We start from the raw sequence: 24,402 nt of genomic DNA, 5'->3' as shown, positions 1-24,402 counted from the left end.
CGGTGTCGTGGTCGCATACGCAAATCGCTAAAAAAGCGAGGGAGTTTCTTTCCGGCGTTGGTGGACATGCAAGACAGCCACATTAACGCGTAGAAGCACAATCGAAGTGGAATTTCTGTTGTATCAATTCTAACGTATTGTGCATCTTTTACGTCTTTTTATGTGCGTTCATTCTGTAGACATGACATCCAGTGTAGTCTGTCCATCGGGGGAGAGGGACCCTGCTCTGCCCTCACCCTAACCAGTACAGAGGATGTTGCATGTATACAGACTGTAAAGCCCTCAAATATTTTCATAATATTTAACAGAAAGCAAAGGTGGCGATCTAGAAGCAATGATGCTGACGGATAGCAGACCCAGGGTGGTGATGCAAATGTTTCATAAGATGTGGTACCTAAGCTCGTCCGTGCCGGATGTTTTTACTAACTAAGGTGTTAGTAACAACATTGCTGCGGCGAAAAAGGAAAGGAAATGTTTCCATGACATGTTCAGGTGTATAACCAACCACACACACACATGCCCTGATGATCAGGGAAACACGAGGTGTGTACTCCCCCCTGATATCCACTTTTTTCTGCTAATGCGCCCCAAATGAATGGAATGATGTGTGTGTGTGTTGTATGAATTGAACCGATCCATAGGGGTCACCCCAGGGGAGAGCAGAACTTCAAACCCCCCTAACAGCCTCCTCTGGGGAGCGCAGAGCAGCCAGCCGACCAACGCTCCTAATCTCTCAGGCCGAGGCAGGAAGTGGAAAATGGCGAGTGATTAACATGATTAGTGTGCACTAATTGTTGCTCCTCTATTTGTCTTTGACAAGTTGTCCTGTAAGAACTAATCTCTGAAGCACATTCTAGAGTATTTTATTTCCTAATCTATGCAAATATCCACTACAGATGACTGTAACGCTGTTTCGGGATAACTTTGGCATTTTTGACAGTGACACTGACTTCAATATAACTTCTCATAATACCTGTTGAAAATAATTAAATCAAAGTGGTCTTATAACGTCTTGAAATGACACGTTTGTGTCTCTACATTTTTTCCATGCACATAGATTCTCTTTCAGCACAACACAGCGCATCCATGATTGTGTACCAAGTGAGCAGCCTACCCGGCCGGGGGGAACATGGAGGGCGGTTTCTGAGCGCAGTCATCCATGCTTTAATGCACGCGCGTATAACCTGCAACAGAACGGAGCAGTCCTGCTCGTACAAAAGGCTCACGCCGACAAACCAGGTCGCACTTTGGCATAAATAACGCTTGGAGGCTTGAGTGGTTCCTCGGCCTTCGCCTCGGGGGTGACGGTGACCTCCAAGCCGAGTCACTCCCTGTATCTGTGAGTGTGTGGGTGGGTCCTGTGCTGACCTCACAAAAACCCCTTGCTGGTCCTGGTCCTACCTCTCCTGTGTTAGCGGTGCAGGGGGCTGCAGTGTCAAGTGTATGCAGATGGGACTGTTAACACGCGGCATGCAGTGAATGTACTGGAGCCTGTGCGCTGCAGTACCGTGTGGAGGATTCCCGTCCGCTCACTGTCTGCAGATCACAGGGGGGGGGGTGGGGACATCAAGCACGGACATCCCGTATAGCTGAGTCTTATATACTGTACCATCTCGCACAGCTATACACATGGGCTAAGAGAGCACGTAGATGGTCACACAGTAATTACGCTAAATAAACACAAGAAGAATAAATGTCCCAATAAACATATGCATATATGTTTGGATCGGAGGGGCTTAAACTGCTAACAAGCAATCTCAAGATGTTTGCCATTTTAATGAGCTGATGATTACTATGTAATGTAACATCCAATGGAGTACTGACCAATCAACTTCAGCAATAACTACCTAATAACTAACTAACTAACTAACATCCATTTGCAGCTTGTATTGCAAAACTAGATTCTGTGCGATTTACAAAATGAATAAATCAGACCAATGGAAACACGGCTGGGACCATTTCAACATTTCCTCTCTCACCAACATGGTAACGCTTATCTAAAAAAGACCGTATCTTCATTGTCTATGCTTTTTTTATTATAAATGCTTAATGTGAATAGTAATAGAAGGCAATGATCGAAATGCACTGTGAGCTAGATTAGTATTTTTCTCCCAACTTCTGTTGTGTGAAGTCAGTCTGTTCACTAAACCAAATGAAATGAAATCCATCCTTCATCTGTCAACAGAGGAATTAATCCACACACGTGTGTGTATGTGTCCGTAGCTACCAGCTTCTTTTCTCTCTGCCTTACCACACTGTGTGTGTGTGTGTATGTGCGTATGTATCCATCCATAATAGATACAGTACATTCTGTACTTGTGTGAGTCGTGTCCATACAGCTGCTTAATTTTATGGATGTGTTCGTGAGCACATCTGAAGTTTGCTTGTGCGGGTGTGCTCAGCGGAGCAGAGCAGATGGCATTATGTGGATCACCACTGGCAATAATCGTCTATGTTTCACTAACTCATAATTATCCTGATTGGAGCTGCATGCTGTCTGAATGACTATGACATGTGACACATGCCAGTCGGCCTGCTGGGCTTATAAAGGAGAACGTGCACTGTGCTCCCAGTGATTCTCTGTACCATCTCACACTTTCACCAACGCTGGGTTAAGTTAATGCTTTCTCTGCCGCCCGGTATCAAGTGGGCCGCGGACCCACTGTTTGGGGACCACTGGTGTAGAGAACAAGTTTCAACGTTCAAACAAATCCTGTTAGGTTTTCTGGTTTGTATATTTCTTTATTTTTCATAAATGATATATTGTTCTGACAGCCCAGGTCCGTAATAATAATAATGATAAAAAACGCACCCAAACTATGATCATTTAACTAATATTTGACACACAATTAGAACCCAGATTGCACATGTGAACATATGCATGTTTGTAATGAACCCTGTGAGAGAAATAATGAATGGCTGGTAAGGAGAGCTAAGTGGATAGAGGGGTCATGGTTACAGTCCCTAGTGTCACACTGCCAAAGGTTGCAGCCAACTGTGTGTGTGTGTGTGTGTGTGTGTGTGTCCTGGGCTGTGTTAATGAGATAAGTAGGACCAGCGCCAGTTATAACTGTTTTCTCTCTTTTTCTTCAACTCTCCACTCTTTTTTAAATCTCCCCTCCCCCATCTCTCCCCTTGCCTCCCCCCGTTCTGGTTTGCCTGTACCCACTCCCCCCCCCCTCTTTGTCAGATTTATTCTCCATCCCTCTGTATAATCAGTGCACTGCAGCACCACACTGGAAGAAACATGATTTATTACAGTCACTCACTCACACACTGTCGCACACGGGCTGTGATTTATTGCTGTGCAGGTAGACAGTAGTTCAAGGGTAAGAGACGGGTGAAACACACAAGCCCAACACCGAACCATTATTACACGTTTAGGCAGAGGACGTGGTGGCTCACACGCTGCATAAACTCTGGAAAAATGGGGTGTTGATTTCATATTATTTGGATTGTCAAGATGAAACCAAAGATGTCTATTCAAAAAATCCTAAGCCCACCCACTTTCGAGCAGTCCAATCAAGTGTGAATTTTCTTGTATTAAATTCATTTAGTAAACAAACATTCTCAAATGATTTGCTTCACTGTGAAACAGTACAGAAGACGAAAGAAAATCTAACTGTCTCACTCATTCAGAACAGAACTGATTCGCAGTGCAAAACATCTTGAGAAAGTGAAAACAAAAAAATGATAGATACGTATGCTTTATATCCGCCAAATTTATAGTCTTTTTAAAAATAAAATAAATAGATAGTTTTGTTTAAAGGGACCTGAGCTGTCAGAAGAATAAATCATTCAGAAAAAATAAAGAAAAATACAAATGAGAAAACGTATCAGGATTTGTTTGAACATCAGAACCTCATCCCTACATCACTTTGTTTCTGAACATTTTATTTTGAGAAATGACTGGAATCTCTACCAATTACATGCGCTTGTCCCTCATGACACATTTCCCAAGCGTCACCCGAGCGTTTTTTTGCCGTGCGCGCCGACTTCTAACCGATCTGATGGATTCGTTGTAGCCCTAATAAATAGTACGGACGATGACTCTAAATATTAAGTCAAAAAGCTGGAGAATAGAGAAATGTATTACGCTTTTTCATTTTAATGGAATGTGCAAATAAGCAAACGGTAAACAAACAACAGTAAGCGCATGAATACAATGAATTATTCAGAAAATCAACATCTGCATTGTGATGTGATTGTTCAGCACTCTGGATGTTCAGTCTGAACCAGCCACCTCTTTTCTTTATGATCAGCTGCCACGTGCATATCTATACAAGCCTAAGAAAAACAGCACATGCAAGATGGCTGCAAGGGGGCTGGGACCCCCTGCCAACCAGGTAGAGGCGCTCTTCCCCGGAGCTAAATATCCCACCAGCCCTTCTGAGACACTCAAGATTATCAGTATCGGAGAAAGAGTCCACACCGAGCCTTTTACAAGCCACTTCCATTGTTCCCATAGAACTCTACTTGTGTCAAGATCGATGGAACGGACTGAATGTGAAGTGATGTGCCCTGGGGTCACACACACACACACACACACACACACACACACACACACACACACACGCACACAGCAGCTCTGCTTGTAAAGTGAATACACACAGTGAACTCTGAATATCTTTATACTTATGATGACACAGAGCTATGATTTTGTTGGTCTATCATAGTTGTTTGCGTGCATGCTGCAGCGTTCTGTTGTGTGTGCGTGTGTGTGTGTGTGTGTGTGTGTGTGTGTGTTTCCCCTCCGACAGACAAATGGGTCAGCAGTTAAAATGCCAACGCTGACCCTGCTGTCACTTCACATGGACGTCTACTGCCAGACACACACACACACGTGTGTGACATTTTTGTTGGTGTGTAAAGTACTTTACCACAAATATGAGCAGACCTACAGAGGAACAAATGCAGTGTATCAGCACGTTAATGGAAGGATAAGCCCTGCCGCCCCTCCCTGCTCCTCCCTATCTGGACCTCTGGGGGCGGCTCCATGTCTCCTTTCTTTCTCCCTTAAAGGTAATTAATGCAAAGACTTCTGCTTGGCCGCCACTCGCACTCACTGCCATCTTTGTCCTTCAATCCCACTCTGACAGGACATGTCCCCCTCTAACGAAGCAAGGTCTCTCTCATCCCGCCGGTTTGACTTGTACTCTCCTCTTTGTGCTTTTTGCATGCGCACTTAGTGTACATTAAGTGTAATTCCTTTTGCCTCCTCCTATTGTTTACTTTTAAGCTCCTCTGCTCCCCCCCCCTCTGCTTCTCCCCCCCTACCTCCCACCCTTCATTTAATATTAAATGGGTTTACGACGGTAAAGAAGCACTAGATTATCAACATATCTACAAATACATGTCAGTAGCAGACCTCCTCCTATCTGTGTGCCCCCCGCCCCTCACAGTGACATGAAGGGGGAGCACATTCCACATAGCTACTCGGAGAGAGACAAAAAGTGAGATGGGAGTGAACTAAGTGACAAGCCTCCCCCATATGGAGCATACCGAGCCAGAACCAAGCAGAACCGCTATACCGCCCAGCCTACTGGGCATTTAGAACGGTCCTAAAAAAGACTTCCTCGCTCACCGTGACCCATGGAAGGGGCTCCTCTCAACGGGGGGGGGGGCACGCGTCTGGCTCCTGACACAGCGGCAGCAGGGAAAACATGGGAACAGCGTCTAGTGATCCTGGCGCTGCTTCCAGACTCTTCCCAATATGAGCAACTTGGCACACGGAGCTCACAGAGACAGACAAGTGACATGATCTCTGTGGCAACGCCGCCATGAAGCCGTCAGGATCTTCTTCTGTGACACAGCTTGTTTCTCCAGTGTTAAACGTTCATTAGATGTTAAATATTGGGTCGGAACTGACGTGAAAAATCATAACAACATTAGCGCACCGTGGCAATCATTTAAAGCTCCATTAAGCAATGACGCTGATGCTGACACTGAATCAGATGATCGCCGCCTGCAGCTCCTCCTTTGGACTGCCAGTCGCTGTGGTTTGACAACTGATGCTGGATATTTAATTCTGCTTCATAGCATTTTTTTTCACAGCCGGCCTTTGAGAATCATCAGCACAACAGGTCCATCCGGGACAGAGCTCCCGTTGGTGCTTCTGTCTCTCTCTCTCTCCCCTCTTTCATCTCAGCACCCACCACAAACACAATGATGTGAAGGTGTTTTCTTGGACAGGATGTTGGCTGCCTGTGCTGCCTGTATCTATGGGATGTATTTCACCAGGTCTGTGAGGGAGGGAGGCAATTATTCTATAGAAAAGAAGATTTCTTGGCTTCGCCTCTATTAATACTTCTGTGTCTTATGCAAATATTTTAAGAAAAATATTTTTTCACGTAGGCCACATCAGGGAAGGTTTTGTCAAAATAAACAGTATTGATCTGAAACATGCTTGTGAGGTGTGGCTTCTTTCAGACATTGACCTTATTGTTAATAACAATAAAAAGCTGGACATCAAGAATCAACAAGAATGAATAGTAGACATAGTAGTAGTAGTAGGGGTACTTCTGCTATCGCTGCTTCTTTGGTCAAGCTATTGAGCCTAAAAAGGATCAGTTGGTCATAAAGAAGAATTCTTTTGCAAACATAGAGTTTAGGGATTCACACTAATAACCTCCCAGTGATTAATCCACCTCTCTAACGGAATGTAATGGCTTATAAACACGCCGCTTTCTTCTTAATATTTATTGACAAGGTCCCAAACACACACACACAAACAGCCTTTGGGTATTTACTATGCAGAATGAATTCACGACAAAGCTTTTGTTTATGCAGCAATATGCTGACTAACAAAGCAAAAACTCAACCTTACGCACATACAGACATTCACCCACCGTCCTTAGTTGACACACACACGCAGTCACAAATGTGCCCACACAAAGACACACACAGCTACCTAAGGCAACCTTGCTGTGATTTAGGTCGCTAATCTGTTTCCCCGGCGATGGCCTGCCTGCAGAACGGAGCACTGAGCTGTACTTATTGGAAAATCCACATGAACATCTCTGCATCTGCGGATGGGCCGTCTCTCGCTTCTCTCACTGTGTCTGTAGCCATGTAGAGTTTTGCCATGCAGGCAAACAGTCCATATCAATGCTACGTTTGTATTTTAAAACAGGAATAAAGGGAAATACCTGCATACTTGCATAATTCATCTCAATATGATTCAATACAAAACCACCCACAAGTATTTCTCGTGATGCATGATATTCACAAAGGCAGTATGAGCCATTAGAACAGTGTGCACATGTGGAAGCTTGTTGATCTGCACGGCGTCATATGTGTAAGTAACCCACAAAGGGATCAAGATGAAAACAACTTGGAAAAATGCCACATTTGAATTTTCCTGAAAGTGAAAGGACTTAGCAGCATGTTATCGGCCTGATATCTTTAGAAGTGTTGAGGCAAGTTAGAAGTTTGAGTTCTGTCACTTTACTTCTACTTTAAGAAGGAAACATCAAGTGTAACCAACATCCAATGTGTCATTTCCTTTCATATTAGGACGTGATTAAGCTCTAAAGTTAGATACGGAGATGATTAAGCTCATAAGATAACATCACACATCCATGGAATGAGGTTTAAAACATACACAGTGTGTACGCTAATTAAGGAGCATCAAATTCAGTATAATTAAAAATAAAGACTTTAAGACAAAGAAAAAGATGTTTGTGCTCCTGACAGTCAAACTCTTATTAGTACCAAATGAGGGAGATGAAGTGCAGCAAACCTCACTAATGGAAATGTGTCCACACCACAAACTAGATCTAGTTGTAAGCATCTCGCTGCCCAGCAACCGCACAAAAAAGCCGGACTTGAGTAGAGTAGTTTTATGGTGAGCTGTAACTCTGTGGGGCAATTATCCTGAAGGTAGTGAGCCAGGCTCCTGGTGAGGAACGCAGGATTTATGAGTGTGAGAGGAGAAGCAAACATCTGAGAGGACATGTGAGGTAGCGGCCCCCTTCAGACTCACACCAGCAGCACTAATGCACCTTCTTTGTGCTGTTTCTTTTCAGATTCTGGGCAACCAGCTTTCGAATGGCGGTGGGAGTAGTCGTTTTTTTTAAAGTAGTAGCTTTTTAAAAATTCCAGTCGTAGGAAGACACTGTAACCAATGGTAACAAAGTGTGTGTACGTACTCCGACTCATTTCATTAAGCCACCACCACTGGAAAATGGGTTTTGAATTATTTCTTTTTTTAGCATGTAGGGTCGACACCTGCCACTGCTCAATGTCGGCGCTACCGGAGCTTTGTGCCCTGAGTATATATAGAGGGTTTATTTACATTTAGAAAAGGACAACCTGTAAGTGTGAGTGAACATCATTTTTACAAAATGACGACATAGTGTATTACTTCATTTTTATTGAGATTCCAGTTGGGTTTGTGTACCACCATATTTCTTTTTCTCAATATAATTCAATTATATATCAAAATCTCAATTTGCAGTCAGTTCACATACGACATCCGTTGTCTCAGGAGCCTCAAATTGAGTCAACTCATCAAAAAAAACAAATGTGTCCGTTATTCCGGTGCAGGCAGGGAGCGTTTTTTCATCTTATCTTGGCTGTGCAAACTCTTCCCAATGACTCACCAAAGTAAAAGCATTAACCCTTCCCAATGACTTACCAAAGTAAAAGCATTAACCCTCTCAGTGGTAGTCTCTAGGGAGAGTATCCCAATAAACGTCTGAGCAGGACATTTGCTGAGCCTCCAGGTCAATTAGTTGCAGGTCAATTAGCTTGTGTGAGTGTCACTGAATGCAAAGGAATTTAAACAAACACACACACATACACGCACACAAGACGGAAGACAGAGAGGCTGAGAAGAATGGGTCTACTGTGTAGCAACACAGACAAAACTTGAAGGTCATTGATGACAAGTGGACATGTGTGTGTGCCATTTGCACAGGTGTGTGTGTGTGTGTGTGTGTGTGTGTGTGTTGGGGGGGAGGAGGGGGGAGAAGGCAGTTCCCTAGAGCACTTACAGAGCACTATTAGCCCCGGGCCTGTTGGACTTAGCTAAGCCCTCCTCTGTCTTTGTCTCAACCCACTAGCAAAAATGTAATTAGACCCCGAGACTACGGTTAAGCCATGCCCACTCATCTGTACCACATATTCAAATAAAATGCATAAATTGAATAAACCTGTCTGTGAGAGCGTAATTAAAAGGGAGGGGAAAGCTGTGTGTGTGTGTGTGTGTGTGTTTGTGTGTGCGTGTTATTCTGCATATGGAAGTCAACTTAATGGGTTGACTTTACCACACTGTGAGGGCGCAACAACCATGTGCACATGCAGCAGCTGCACACACACACAATACATCGAGGTAAACACTGTGTATTAGTCCTCTTTCACACATGCAGTCTCTTCCTGAGGCGGTGCGGGGGTACACGGATGGAATAAAAGCAGTAGTAGGGACAAACACTAAACACACCTGTGGGTTGGTTATTGTATTATTATATTATGTGTATCATGACTGTGCTCACCGGTAGAACAGAGCAGGCACTCAATCAGAGGCTCAACTAGTTTATGTCGATGTGGCAACACACTTAATGAAGGAATCCCCCCTGCATACTGGGCCTTTGCATGGGGGCCTTTGCATGGTAGGGTGTCATCGGGGTGAGAATGGGTGAATGAGACGTTTGGCGTTAAAGCGCTTTGACTGGTGGAAGACTACAAAAGAGAAATACAATTACAGTCAATTTATATTACAAAATATTAGACAACGATGGTAATGCTGGTGTTATTATATATTTTTGTGCTTTTATTTGATCTGTTATTGATCATGCAATAACACTAGAGATACTACCATGCCACACTTGGTAAATTATACACTAACTAAATTATAAGGATGTTGTGGTTTATATAAAGAACAACTTATGGTGACAATAACAATGTACAAATAGAGCATTTATCATTTTGTAGATTTACACTGACTTAGTGGCGGTTATCATTTCTTTCTGGAAGAGAGAAGGAAAACGTTACTTTGGAACCGTGTCAGTATTTCCACCCAACAATCTATAGGGAATCCATCAGGGAATTAAGCAATTGGATTGACAAAGTAAAGTCGTCCATGTCCCTCCATGTCCCTCCCTAGGTGAGATAAGTAGGTATAAGACAGGACCAGCGGTTATGGGTTCTGTTCCTTTTGTGGCTAAAAAGGCATAGCAGGACATTATGCAAAGTATAGCCCAGGGCCAGGTCCTGAAATAGTCCTCCACAGTCAGGCTAAATGTCCCCACACACAGTGAGGAGGCCAGTCGGCTCCGGGCGGAGTAGCTGCTCACAGCAGCCAAAAGCCCCCCACAGCAGAAAGACGGGTGCACACGATACACTTACTATCTATCAGACGTGTGGCTTCATATAAATGTATGTACTTCATTCACTGACCCAGCTCATCATTCATGTCGTAGCATCGGCCGTGCTGCATTTCAGGTCAACTCTTCAGTTGTTTAGTCTTCAGTTCCTGCAGCATAAACAATAAAACATCGGCGGGGAGGCAGGAAATGATTCCATTTATCCCCCGAGAAAGAAAAGCCTCTTTCTCACATGCACCATTTACTTTTAATTTGACAGCATTTTTGCTATTAAGTGGTCATAAGAGAATATGAAGCCAACACCACGACGGCAGTGAATTAGTTACGGCAGTTTGACCGCTCAAGAAGTGGTGAAATTGGTGCTAAGCTCCCCACAGCAGACTGCGCTTTGCATTAAGCTCTGACGCTCACATACCTCCTGCAGCAGTAGGTGGGGGCATGTGGAGGGTCACGTTGCATTACAATGATATTGCCCGTGTGAACGACAGAAACTCCCACCGTAGTGGATTAAATGAGGGGTGTAGAAGAACTCTGCATGAAATGGCTACCATCTAGCTTTAAAGTTGAATAACCAAATCCATCACGTATAGCAGGAAAGCTGCAGCTCAAACCTCGACAAGCACTTCCCAAAGAGAAGCTCAGGCTACTTTTCTTCTCAAGTGGAAAAACTTCCCTTTACTTCCTCCGCCCACACATACATCTGTAACACCTTCAAGGCGTTCTAATACATGATAGAAGACAAGGACACCAGATAGAATAAACACCGATGACTGATTGTATTCTCTGCAGCAAGGAAGGAAGCCCGCTGATTAATGTATTTATTCATAGTTTTCGTTAATGAAATGAACATTGGTCACATTTTTTCAGCCTTTCTGAGGTTCTCAATCCCACCAGAAAAGAAATCATTGAAAAGAGAAATGAAATGATTGAAATGAGGAAGAGAAGCATGCAGCCAATAAGGCAGAGATGGCCGTGTATCGACACGTGTTCTTGCACACGGGTCATTCACATGAAATGGTGCTGATCGAGCAAAACGGATGCAAGATAACGGCACAAACTGCAAAATGAAAAGCTGCTTTTGATTAGCTTCTCCCACCGGGTGTTTGGCGTGTGGAAAAACATGTGGCTCCATGTGTTTCTACCAATGCCTACGACAAGGTGAAAGAACCACCCATCGCCGCATGACGGAACGCACACACACACACACACACACACACACACACACACACACACACTTCCTGTAAGTTGACCCCGTGGCCTGCTGGGACGCCGGCCTCGCCTTGCACCTAACATGACCAAACAAAAGAGATGGAAAGAGGTGGAGGAGGGGTAAAGGAGAAGAAGGGAGTGGTCGGAGGGGGGTAAACGTAAGAGGGGCACGGGGTCAAGTGTGTGTGTGTGTGTGTGTGTGTGTCCTGTATGCAGTTGCTTCTTTACTGGTTACTCCAATAGATTTCCTTTATTTATCACCCTCTCTGATTCCCCCATAGTTTGGAGTGATTTCTCACTTTTGCTGAAATCAGACATCATAATAAATTATTTTGCCTTTTTGTTGACAAACTGTTTGTAAACATTTCCAGTAAAGATTTATTGTGGATTGCTGAGTGGTCACTGGTAGTAAAGACAGCACAGGTACTAAGTACTAGTAAGTACTAAGTTACTAAAGACGTAACATAAAAATGGTCAAAGTGCTCAATTCTAACTGGAATGAATATGACTATGAAACACCAACAAGTACACTGAAGGATTTCAGGCTGTTATTGAGCTGTTACGTGACCATTCATCCATCCATCAGAAGACACAGCTGCTCCACACCGTCCTCACCCCCCCCCCACTCCCAATGAGACACCAAACACCCCCACCAGGTAATTCATCCAAAGCCATCGCAGCAATAAGCAGGAGCATAATGCCTTTTAGGTTGTGGGTAACTGAAGCTTCTGTGTAGCTGTGTTCATTCAAGGGGAATGAAGGATACAAATGAGCAGATCGGTGGTCCGATATGTTTGGCTTGAAACAAAGAGGGGGGACGCCTCCCGACAGGAAGCTGAGCTCCAGAGCAACAACAACAGGAACTGAGAGCCACATTCAGGTAAACACACATACACTCCCCCCACACACACACCACCACCTCCGGGTGCCTGTGGTTCTTTTCACCGTCACATCGTCCGTCTTCATTTCCCTCAGCAGCTAGATAAGACCTGAGAGGGGCCTCCTGGTGAGACAGGGGCCTTGTGTGTGTGTGTGTGTGTGTGTGTGTGTGTGTATTTTAAGTTGCTACGCTGGCATGTCACCATCTACCCCAGTGTGTTACTATTCTCCCCTACTATTTGTCAGTTGTCAACAATTGCTGTTGTATTACTATTAAAAATATCATCTTTGAAGTTGTAAATATTAGTCAAATCTAAGGGTCTGAACATCGGTGCCATTTGCTTTCTGATTCATTAGAAAGAAAGAAACACATATTTTTATTTTAGATATGGAGTTATTTTGAAAACTCTTGATGGTGTGAGGCAAACAATAGCAAGAACAGCTTATTCACCGGATCAGTGTTTCACACCTGCTCCGTAACCAGCGTGTGTTGATTGTTGTCTGAAGCGGCCATAGAGGGGAAAAAAGGTCACATCAAGACTGTCTTATCACCAGTTAAGCGGTTCCTCACACCAGCGTTTATAAAAGTGCAGCTAACTAGGAGATCCACTCTCATCACTTCCCAAAGACTGGACGGGCCCGTCATGACTGTGATGCAGTGAGTGCAGCTCTTTCAGGAGAAAAGCCTTTATTATCACAGACGCGGTCAGCGTTTATCCGATGGGCCTCACAATTTATATCCAGGAGGTCACAGTGGAATTCTCCACGCAAAGATTCCATTCAAGGGAAAAAGGGATTACAAGTGTGAAGAGATGCAGGAAATGGGAGAGGAGTGAGGAGCAAGCGGGAAGGAGGAAGGGGAGAAGGAGAGAGAGAGAGGAAGAGGTGTGCTCGCCAACCATCTGGACTCGGCCTCTGATAAGAAACACTTAGTCAGCGTGTACCTCATCACTTAACCTGCTCCCTCTCTCTTCCCTCGGCCCTGTGAATCTCTCCCTCACTCTCTCTCTCTTTATATTCTCCCTTCACTGATGTCGTGTCGTTCCACAGGAGGTGATAACGTGGAAATTAACAACAATGATAAGACCTAATGTGGGAAAAGAGTAGAAAAAAGAAAGGTCATGAGGTGTGATGACCTCTGTACACAAGAAGCTTTCTGTATTCAGGGAGAAGTGTGAGTGGACCAATACATGAACCACGTTTCCATGTTCGACTCATTCACTACACCTCAAATAAACATCTTACTTTTACATGGTTTTTAATGCAGATTGACAGCCAGTGAGCTTTTGTTCTCAAGTGAATAGACAGAATGCACTATTACATTTGAAAACATGTATTTTTGATATTATCATTATTATTATTTGTGTATAATTATTAGGGGTGTAACGATTCATTTTAACAAGGATTCGATTCGAATCACGATTCATGGTTGCCGATTTGATTCATGGACGATCTGGGTTAATTTAGAACGATTCGATTCGATTCAGTGACTTGAAATCGATTCAGTAACTTTACTGGACAGTGCAGGCAAAGTTTCTGAGATCCCTGTTGTTTCTTGTAAGGAAATCAGGTTTAAATTAATTATGAATATTATAAACAAGCAAACAACAATTAATGGTAAATGTATTAACCTTTTATTTGAATCAAGTGCCATTTTCAATATAAACATTACACAATAATTACACAATGTTTGGATCAATTCACAGAACCCCGGATTTTCAACCACATTGTAGGGTTGCATGTCTTTACAGATAAACTTGGCAATTGTTACTGTGATGTTGAGTTTCGTGCTGGCGAGGCCTGAGGTGTCTGCAGAGCTGGAGTTACCTTCTGCTGCAACGGTAACGCTGCTTAGAGGTGCCTGACTGTCGGCGTTCAATCGCACAGCGCCTTAGTAGATGGCCGGAAAGATTCGTCGTGTTTCCGTAGTTTTTTATTTGGCTTCTACATATTCTACAAACAGCGACCGACTTATTTAGAACACCTCCCTCCGTGTTTGCAAAAGCCAAAATGTTTCCACACGCTGGATCGATTGTTCAACAATCGAAGTTGGTTTGTAAATGTCTCTCTCGCAGTCGTCTCCTCCACGCTGTGTTTTGTTGTTGTTCAGCTGCCGCTGCGTACTGGATGACGTCACAGACAGGCAGACTGAATCGAGTAACGTTTAACGTGTCTAAAGTGCTAAAAAACAACAAACAAACACACATCCATACCGTTTTTGTACTTAAATCCAATGTGCAGTTTCCAAGTATCGATACAATCAATTGTGTACCATTTCAATAGATTTGTAATCGATATATGTCATCCGGAATGCCGATTTGCGGAGCACAGATCGATTCAGTTGGATCGCAGGAATATAAATCGATTAATCGATTCAGTGAATGAATCGTTACACCCCTAATAATTATGGATGCTATCATTATTATTCAACTAGAAGCATCAATTGTTTACGAGGTCCTCTATAGCAGGGGTGTCAAACTCATTTGAGTATCTGGCCCACAATCGGATAAAATCAATATGAAAAAAACACATCAAGCCTCTCGTCTGTCTGAAGCGACCGCGCATGCGTGGGGACCTTTCTGTAATCCTCACAACAGCAAAGTCATCCGACAGGCCGCAAGTTTGACACATGTGCTCTATAGGGTTGTCACAATATCAAAATTATGACTTTGACACGGAACCTGCCATGAATATATGATACCCGATACTTACAGTACAATACCACAAATACGGTACGGTATTTATATCTATACTAGTAATAAATAAAACATATGGTTTCCTTTTTTGTTCCTGCCCAGCTTTTTGAAATGGGATTATTAGTATTGGCTTACAGCAAAATATGAATGAAAAGACATGGTGCCATCATAAATTGATGGAGAAGACGTTATCTTTCAGTCCGCAACACACATTCAGCTTCCCACAGCAGCGCTCAAGCTGGGCACCGGGTCACTCACAGCTCCTTTCACGCTGATACGACAGCAAGAGCGAAGCTCAAAAATAAAAGATGGCGCACCAAACTGCGTAGAATAGGGGGTCCCTGCTCCATCTCCAATCAGTTTGGGCCTGAAAAATGTTGAAGACCCCTGATGTAGTGGTTTCCAAACTCTTGTCTGTCGGTGCCCTCTATGAGGATACAGGGACATTGTAGGACCCTCCCCAGCCGCACGCAACCCGCCCACAAAGAAAATAAGTTTGGTAAAAATAAAAAAAGATAGGGTTGTTCCTTCTTTATTTTGAATTAATTGCATTAAAATTTATAAACTCTATAAAAAACTTGTTTTTATTTATAAAATAAAATAAGTATATATCACTTTACTTTTTCAACAGATTTATTACATTTTGTAAACAGAATATATACTTAAAAGGAAGTTGGGATCAGTCCAAACAGTCTTTCAGTGTCTTTCTGGTGCTGCGTGTCTGCTATCTTCCTCTGCTCGTCCTCGTCCCATGGTACCCTGAGCCGCTCTGGGGGGCACGTATGGGCATGCCGGTTTAGCGTTTTTTTTTTTTTTTGCGGCTGTGTGCTAGGGCTGCTGATGCCCCCGCCCCAAAACACACACACACACCCTGCGACCCCCAGTTTGGGAGCCACTGGTGTAACGCTTACTGTCTTTCAGCGCGTCCTGAATAGTTCTCTTGCCACCGTGGAGTCAAAGCACCTGTGGTGACCTCATTCTTTACGGGCAAAATAATTCCTGCGATACGTTCGTGACACACGTGTCGTTCATAACAACGTGAACACTGTACCTGCCTCTTTTTTCCTTTTGAATTAGTGATAAGGTGGGATAGCGCTGTGCTCTCTTTGAAGGAGCTGTTTGACAAACGCACACACACACACACACACACACACACGGGCTAGAACGCTTTCAGAGGCACACAAGGTGCACACAGACACACACTCATTCACACAGCGGTCCGAAGGCACACAAACAGCCCACATTTCACTTACATGATGAATTACTATAAAAGTATGAGGATGTCATGAAAAATAATAAAAGGAAAATACTGTGAAAATAATATAAATGAGCTGGAGCCTTTGTGCCGCCCCCAGTGAGTGTGTGAACTCCAGTAAATCTCTGTGTCTGTTCAAGAATTCTTAGCTAAGAATAATGTTAGACAGCACATCCCTGCGAGTGTGTGCGTGGGAGTACAGGGCATTTTAGGAATAATTGAAAATGTATATTTTCTGAGCGATAGCCCCATGTAGACTAACACAATCCATCAGAAAAATTATGACAACCGCACACGCGCACACAGAAACACATAACTGTACTTGCAAGGGCACTGACTCACATTTGTTGCTTGACTCCTGTTTCAAAGTGATGTCCTTCGTCTGATGACTTTCATCATCTTTCTAGCTTTGAAACATAAATACACACACACACACTCACACACACACAGGCCCCTATATTGCACACACCCAATCTATCTCACACATCACTCTCAAAGGCCTTGTTGCTAGGAGATAGTGCTCTATTTGTGGAGAGAGAGCGCCAGAGAGAGATACAGCATACTGCGTGATATATTGTGTGTGTGTGTGAGTGTATGTGGCAGGGGGGGGGGGGGGGGGGCGGAGGAAAGTGCAGGGATGAGAAATTAAGGAGATAAGAGAGTCAAGTTCCTTTAAATCAGAATGAATCCCTCAAACATGGACCAGGAACACTGGCACAGTGTGTGTTCCTGCAGGCCACGCATGGTTGCTCATGTGAATGTGCTCTTTTCTGTGTGTGTGTGTGTGTGTGTGTGTGCAGCTTCCCGGTGGTGGGATCCAGCAGGTCATATAATGGTTGACTGGACACATTGTCTGCCCCGTCGTCAGTCCTTTCCACTCACACACACACACACTGTGTCTCCTATAATCTGCAAATACATCTATAATAATCTGATAAAACCTGCAGAGGAATAAAATCCTCATGTGAAGCGCTGTGGGCTTGAAACTGGCTCCGCCCTCGACTCGTTGTCCTTGTGATAACCACCGACATCCTGGAAGTAACTAATGCCACAGTGGGTCCAATCGGAAGCATCACTTCCTTTCTTACTGTATTGATAATAATAATACATGTGAGGCGGTACGGAGAAGTATTTTCAAACTGCAGTGGTACTCGGCTCTAGTTTGCATTACAGTGTAATAACGTACTGTCAACGGGATGCAATGAATACATACTTTCATTCATCTCTGTATTCTCAAGGTGTTTACAGATTTGTACATCTGTCATTCATAGCCTGATTTATACATTATTTTATGGTGGGAGTCAAATAGTTTTTTTAATGTTTGTTGACAGTATTTTTGGATTCATGAAGACATAAAGGAGACATCCAAAATGATGTCATCATTGAACCTGCCTTCATCCAATGTTCATATATCTCATCTGGAAATGTAAGGTAATGTATATTTAATGTGACAATAAGGGCCAAGCTGCACATTTTAAATTTAAACAAGTAATTTCACAGAAAACAGGTACTACAAATAATAAATGTGTCAATGTAAGTGATCATCTGGGGAGGTTTGATAGTGATATTTATTATATTCCATCTATTCTCTTTGAGTGTCTCTCAGCAGCACACCAGTCAAACCAGTGCACACTCAAAGCGAGCTCCTCCGTTCAGTCCATTATTCAAAATAGAAAAAGTTGTCATTAGTTCTGGGCTTCATGTCCATTCAAATGAATCGTCTTTGTTTTGTTCAAGGGTGATTAGGTGTTCTTGCCTTTTCTGTCCAGCTGTGACGATAATCATTCTGGTTTTATAATGAGGCGTTCTGTTGTCTGAGCACCACAACCAGATCGGTAATCCATAATCGCACAGTTCAAATCGTCCTTAATATGCCGCTGCCTACTAACTTTATCAAATGAAGACTTTTTGGGGTTCTACTGCATCAGTGGAATGCAGCTGCTGTCTGTGCTGCTTGGCTGACTGCATTTCTCTCACAGCGGTTGGTCCACAGCTCTCAGTCCGCCTAATCCACTGAGGCATTCCAGAGGCGCAGAGAGAGTCCTTATATGTGCACAAAATAAATCACCTGTTATATCCAGCGGAATGTCACTCACTCACTCACGTCCACAAGGACCTCTGACAAAAGCTCCGCCACGTGTTACTAATATTCTAAAGCACGCATGTGCACCATTACTAATCATCATCTTTTGGAGTCTCATTTTACTGAGACATATTCTCATCATCTACACCTGGCTTTTGATTTCTGCTCACACACACACACATGTAAAGGATTCATCAGTTCATACATCCCAAATGGTAGCGTGCGAGCGTTACAATTTGTGCCAAATGGACAAATGAATTCACTCTGACAGGGATGTCATGTTACAGCCCCTTTGCCATCCGATCGTTCCTAATAGGGGCAGTAGACACATTTTAATCAGCTACATGTGTTTCTCCCTCTATCAGCGCCGTCGCCCCCCCTTCACCACGTGCCCAAAAGCCTCGTTGTTTAAGATGTTCTCCTCTGACCGTGACACTTTCATTTCTTTAATCCGTCACTCCGCTCTCTCTCTTGCTCCGTAACTGCGCACTATTTTAACGAGGGTGTCTGTAAAATGTATATCTCTAATTGAAAAGAAAGGTAACAGTCTGTGTGTGTGGGAGGGGGGGGGGGCAGTAAGACGAGAAGACTAAGAGAGAGAGACACACACACACACACACACACACACACACACACACACAGAGTGTAATGGAATGCAAATCTCGGTGTCTGGAAGCGATTAGGCAAAAACCAAAAGCCCAGTCCCCCTGAACCCTCATACACACACACACCACACACACACACACACACACGCCTTTCGAAAAACACCAGGCTAAAAGCAGAAGCGTTAAAGGTTGAGAAAGTCACTTCAGATATGCTGATGCCTTCCTGGGTTAACTGGGTTAAACACAGTTTACTCACTGCCTTCAAAGTGACGGACAGTGAGGTTCTGAACTCTCAACATTCTCTCAGTTCAGCTCAAGGGAAAGAGAATATAACTCAATGAAGCAGCAGAATAGGTTTTCATCACCACTGAGTAGCTAGCAGATTGTACTTTTCCTTTGTTCTGTAGATCCCTTACAGCGTAAAATAAGAGAGGTTGAATACATAAACATTACACAAGAAATGAAAACCTTTTGTATGCAGAAGCTCGTGCCTTCTGAATACTACATGTGCCGTACTGATCTCTATTGCTTACACCTGGGCGCCTCCCTTATTACTGCAACTCGTCTTTTTTATACTTTAGTTTAGTAATGGAAAAAGAGCACAAGATGAATATGTTATACGGTATACATAGTTACCAATATAGAGATATCTATGTTTTGAGGGAATTGCTTATGATTATCACAAATGTATTTGTATACATTACAAATAAGAACAAAAGTGTTGAACCAATACAGTTCTGAGAGTCAATCCACACTGAATCACGTTATGTACTTTGTTATGAAAATAAAACATTTTCATTATTTTTACCAAATAAAAGAAGATAAAATAAGAAAATTCTTGTATATATACTGTTTATATCTTTGTATATCAACATATTTATGGAGATATTAATGTGAAATATATATATTTTAAAAAACAGAAAATATATTTACACACACATATATAAATGTATATAATGTGAATTATATAAATAAATAAATTATGAATTCAAACTAGATATCATAGTATAGCCATAATTTAGCAACAATTTATTGAAATGTAAACTATATATATATATATATATTCATAATATAACCATTGTGGTAATTAACATAATAATACTAATTATTATTATTCTATTATAATTATTACATATATGAACTCTGTTGCAACAACAAGAATAAAACAGTAGGATATATATAGATAGATAGATAGATATACACACACATAGAAGGGACTCGCTGTTAATGAACAAGAATATCATATATTACACTTCTGTCATGCTTATATCAATCCATACCTTGATTTTTAAAATCAGAGTGATATTATTGGGCGTGATATTAAATATGACATTAACATCCGTCTGATGCTGTGGACCTGTAAGCGTCGTCTTCGCCCCTCCCCAAAGGACTAACACCCCCTCTGGTTAGGGGGGAAACAGCAGGAGGACAGTGATCCAACACGGTTTCCTGAGGACACCTGGGCCTGAAACGTCTTGGGTTACAATGATTGACATGATTTGTCCTGAATGTGTCTCATTATGTCCTCCACATTCATTGGCCCCCAAACTAAGGTAATATCCCCCATCTCAATATTGCCCCCATGTAATGGCCTCAAAACCAAAAGCAGACCTGGAGGCTAATGCTTACTTTATGATTAACCACTGAAATATTTATACATGAGTGTGTCACCTCGTATGTGTGTGTGTGTGTGTGTAGCCGAGGGATAATTGATAGGTCTTTGCTGCCTACTAAGAAGTTGAAATAGTGAACTACTGGTGCGCCTAAAGTGACTGAGTGCAAAAATAAAACACATAAAAGAGAAAGCACTTCTCAAATTGTCCGGCCGGCCATCGGCTCACTGACCAACTGGCTGCTTGATCTGACTTTATAATCTTGACTATTAAAGTGTGACGATGGAGGAAGCCAAGAGAGAGACCATGCAGGGGGGGGGGAAGAATAAAAGAAAGAGGAGAATGTGGAAAGGGAGAACATGAGAGGGAAGAAAAAGGAGAATACAGTGGTTGGCTGTGATGCAAACACCAATCACACCACGAGGCCCCGGACGGGCACTGTTTAACGCGCACGCACACGCACACGCGGATTGGCTGTGAGTTTACATTCAATCAGTGAATTCACAAAACAAGAGGCAATTTCCCGAGACGCGCGCGCGCATGACAGCGTGCGCATCTCGAGGAGGAGAAGAGACACAAATGGAGCCGCTTGCTGTTGTGTTACCTTTTCTCGGGGGGGCTCCAGTGTCGCCCGGCTCGAAGGGTTAATGCTCCCCAAAAACACATAGGATCCAGCCCGGGTCGGCCTGCCGCTGAGGGGGGAGATAATAGCCTCCCTCTCGCTCCCCTGTCTCTCTCTCTCTCTCAGTGTGTGTGTGACTCCCCCTCAGCTCTTCTTCTTCTCATCCAGCCTCGCGCTCCACGTGAGGGATGGAGACACCAAAAACAACTCCGGTTTCCGTCTCTCTTCTTAGTGCGTGTGACGCGCGCGTGTGTGTGTGTGAGCAAAGCCACCTCGCCTGCCTATGCCACCTCTGCTGCGTGCGCGCCTGCCTCGCTGCCTCGCTCCCTCGCTCTCCCTCCCTCTTTGCTTCCGTAAGTTCGGAGCTATCTAGCTGGTTGAGCCAGAAGGGAGGCGGAGTCACGAGGCCATTGGGAGCGCAGGGCACGTTGTGATTGGCTGACAAAGAGGGGGGTGCATTAGAGCGAGAGAGAGAGAGAGAGTGAGAGGAGGGAGGGTGGGACAGAGGGAGGGATGTGTCCATTTGGAGGCTGGAGGTGTAGACGAGAGAGGAGAGGAGGAGGCGTGCCGGGGCGACAGGCACTCCCCCCCGCCGCCCCCTCCATTCTCCCCCGCTCTCCCCCGCTCTCCCCCACTCCGCATTCTTCTGCTCTGATCGTCCAGATTTCCCGACCACATATGTATTCATAGCACAGAAACTACACCTCAGCCGCTCTCTTTCTCACACTCGCGCCCTCCCACATGCGTGTGTGTGTGAGTGTGTGTGCGTGCACAAAGAGCTGTATAAACCAAAGGTACTGAGAGCGGAGAGTTTGACTAAAAGGCGACTGCAGACACACACAAACACACACACACACACACACACACACACACACACACACACACACACACACACTCGAACACACATTATTCCAGGAATTCAGTTCCTTAAAATTGTAATCTTGAGCTTTCAATTTTAAATAAAATAATGTAAAGTATAATCAAAGTATAAATAAAGTATAATCAAATAGCGTTTGTACAGACACGTGTGTGTGTGTGTGTGTGTGTCTGTGTGTGTTTAGAGATGACAGTGAGTGCTGTGTGTGTAACGGTCACTGTGTGTGTAATCACAGAATAATCACAAGAAAGTGGTTATTGATTATTTACTGTAAATGACTTCAATAGATTAAGATAAATAACTGCACAAATGTCAAAGCGGCAAAAGTAAACTAATGCTAAACCTGCTGTATTGAAATAACATAAAAAATATTCTGTTGTTATAAATATTTGTTATTTTGGGTATTCTATTTTAAAGAAATAATATATGTATATATATTATTTCTTTAAAATAGAATAAATATACACATACACACTCATTGTGTGCATTACTGTTACTAGTCTTTCTCCTAATATATATGTTACAAGCGACTGAGGATATCGCTTGGAAGGAAATTGACATTCATCCCCTTCTGTCACACATGGGCAGCCTTTCACTGTGCAGTCCTGCACATACTCAAGCATGAACACACACACACACACACACACACACACACACACACACACACACACACACACACACACACACACAGAGAACACTCCAATGTCCTCCTTCCTGTTCTCCAAAGAGAGGGTAGACGGACACCAAGAGGTCTGTTTGGGGGACCGTAGTGCATAATGCCAGTGGAGGGTCATCCGGTAAACCACAGGTTCCAGCTCTGTGTTTGTTACGGAGGATGAAAGTGTGTGTGTCCTCCTGTATTACAGCCTTGTCCCCGTGTAGAGCCAGAAACCAGTTTTAAGGTCTGGTTGCATGAAACTCAAGGACCATGTGCTTCTACCGCCGGCTGCACACTGTAAACTGTTCCCAGCGTCTGGAGGTTCAGACGATCCACGGTCACATGCTTCCAAAATTTCAGAAAGGACACGCGTGTCACTTTTGCTGGAATTGTGGACGTTATATACATGGAGAATTATGAGTCATACATGGGTTGTTGAGTGACACCTGAGAGTGGGCAGATAACTGCTGTCCCGGGCTCCACTGACTGGAGAATACCATCCACATGTTTACTTTATGTGTCCCTTCGCAACGTTTATTACACGTTTATTTTCATGATCTCATCTCATTCTGAAATAAAAAGATAAATCATTCAGTTCCTAAAGAACTCATTTAGCCACGACACACAGGAACTAAATATTTTATTAACCGTTACATCGTCATCATCATCCTCACTCTCACACACACACACAAGCTAATGATATAAGCATTATCTCCCATAGAGGTTAATGGAGTATGGATTTTGGCATGGAGGCCACTGGCAAGGAGATGAGGATATTAAAGGTAGAGTTATCCTTTATGCCACTGCCTTTATTACGTATTCCCCCGCTATGTCTGTTTCTATATGTATACCTGGCTACGTATCTATCCATGTCTTCATCTCTTTGCAGCTATCAATCTAGCAGCCTGTGTATTAAGCACTTCCATGCAGAGAGTCCACATGTGGGTTAATTGTTCCCGTCTTCCTGTAGTGTGAGAGTGAATAGTGTCTGACCCAAAACGTGATCAAATGAATTGTAATCTTTTAACAGCTCATATGAGCTGTAGGTATATTATTGTGTTGCTAATAGTTCTAAAACTAGTATCCGTGCTTTGCTGCTTCAGAGGATCAATAAAAGGACAACAAACTGACAAACTTCATTGCTATCCGTTTTCCCATTTTACATCCCAATTCCCTGTTGGGTGGAGGGAGGGGGCTCTACTCACTGGACTTTTATTTTTCTCCATCTCTCTCCCCCCAGCAGAGAGGCTTTTCTAACACCAGTGTATCTGCTGGTGCCCCCCCTCTGACACACACAATATAGATTCCATAGGTCTTCGGTGTGTGTGTGATCGATGGAGAGAGGGGGAGGTGTGTGTGTGTGTGTGTGTATGATCCAAGGCAAGTTCAGCTGTTCCCGCCATTTGAATGTGTGTATGTGTGTCGGAGTGTGTGTGTGTGTGTGTGTGTGATAACAGTTCTTAAGCTCTTTCAGTTCATTGGGAGGGACCCCTACTGGGCAAGTTCACAACCTTAGAGAGCGAGAAGGCCAGCGAGAGATGGGAATGAAAGAGGAGTGTGAGGGGAAGACAAGGGAGAGG

At 43.5% G+C, this 24,402-nt stretch overlaps 1 protein-coding gene across 15 annotated transcripts in view; it reads right to left on the bottom strand.

Moving 5' to 3' along the window:
- tenm3 (teneurin transmembrane protein 3) overlaps positions 1 to 24,402 on the bottom strand; it is a 414,027-nt gene that overhangs the window by 113,086 nt on the left and 276,539 nt on the right. For 3 of the 15 annotated variants that reach the window (XM_078080171.1, XM_078080172.1, XM_078080173.1), the window contains exon 1: positions 21,270 to 21,658. The exons of 9 other annotated variants lie outside the window; for them this stretch is intronic. The gene's annotated coding sequence lies outside the window, so the exon portion shown is untranslated. Of the gene's footprint in view, positions 1 to 21,269; positions 21,659 to 24,402 lie in introns of those variants that run through there. 3 more of the 15 variants (XM_078080168.1, XM_078080169.1, XM_078080170.1) reach the window with 1 other exon arrangement.

This window comes from Gasterosteus aculeatus, chromosome 9, assembly GCF_964276395.1.
Source record: "Gasterosteus aculeatus chromosome 9, fGasAcu3.hap1.1, whole genome shotgun sequence".
In the NCBI taxonomy this organism is placed as follows: Eukaryota; Metazoa; Chordata; class Actinopteri; order Perciformes; family Gasterosteidae; genus Gasterosteus; species Gasterosteus aculeatus.
Note: the sequence above shows the minus strand (reverse complement) of the source record. Positions and strands in the feature narration are given on the sequence as shown.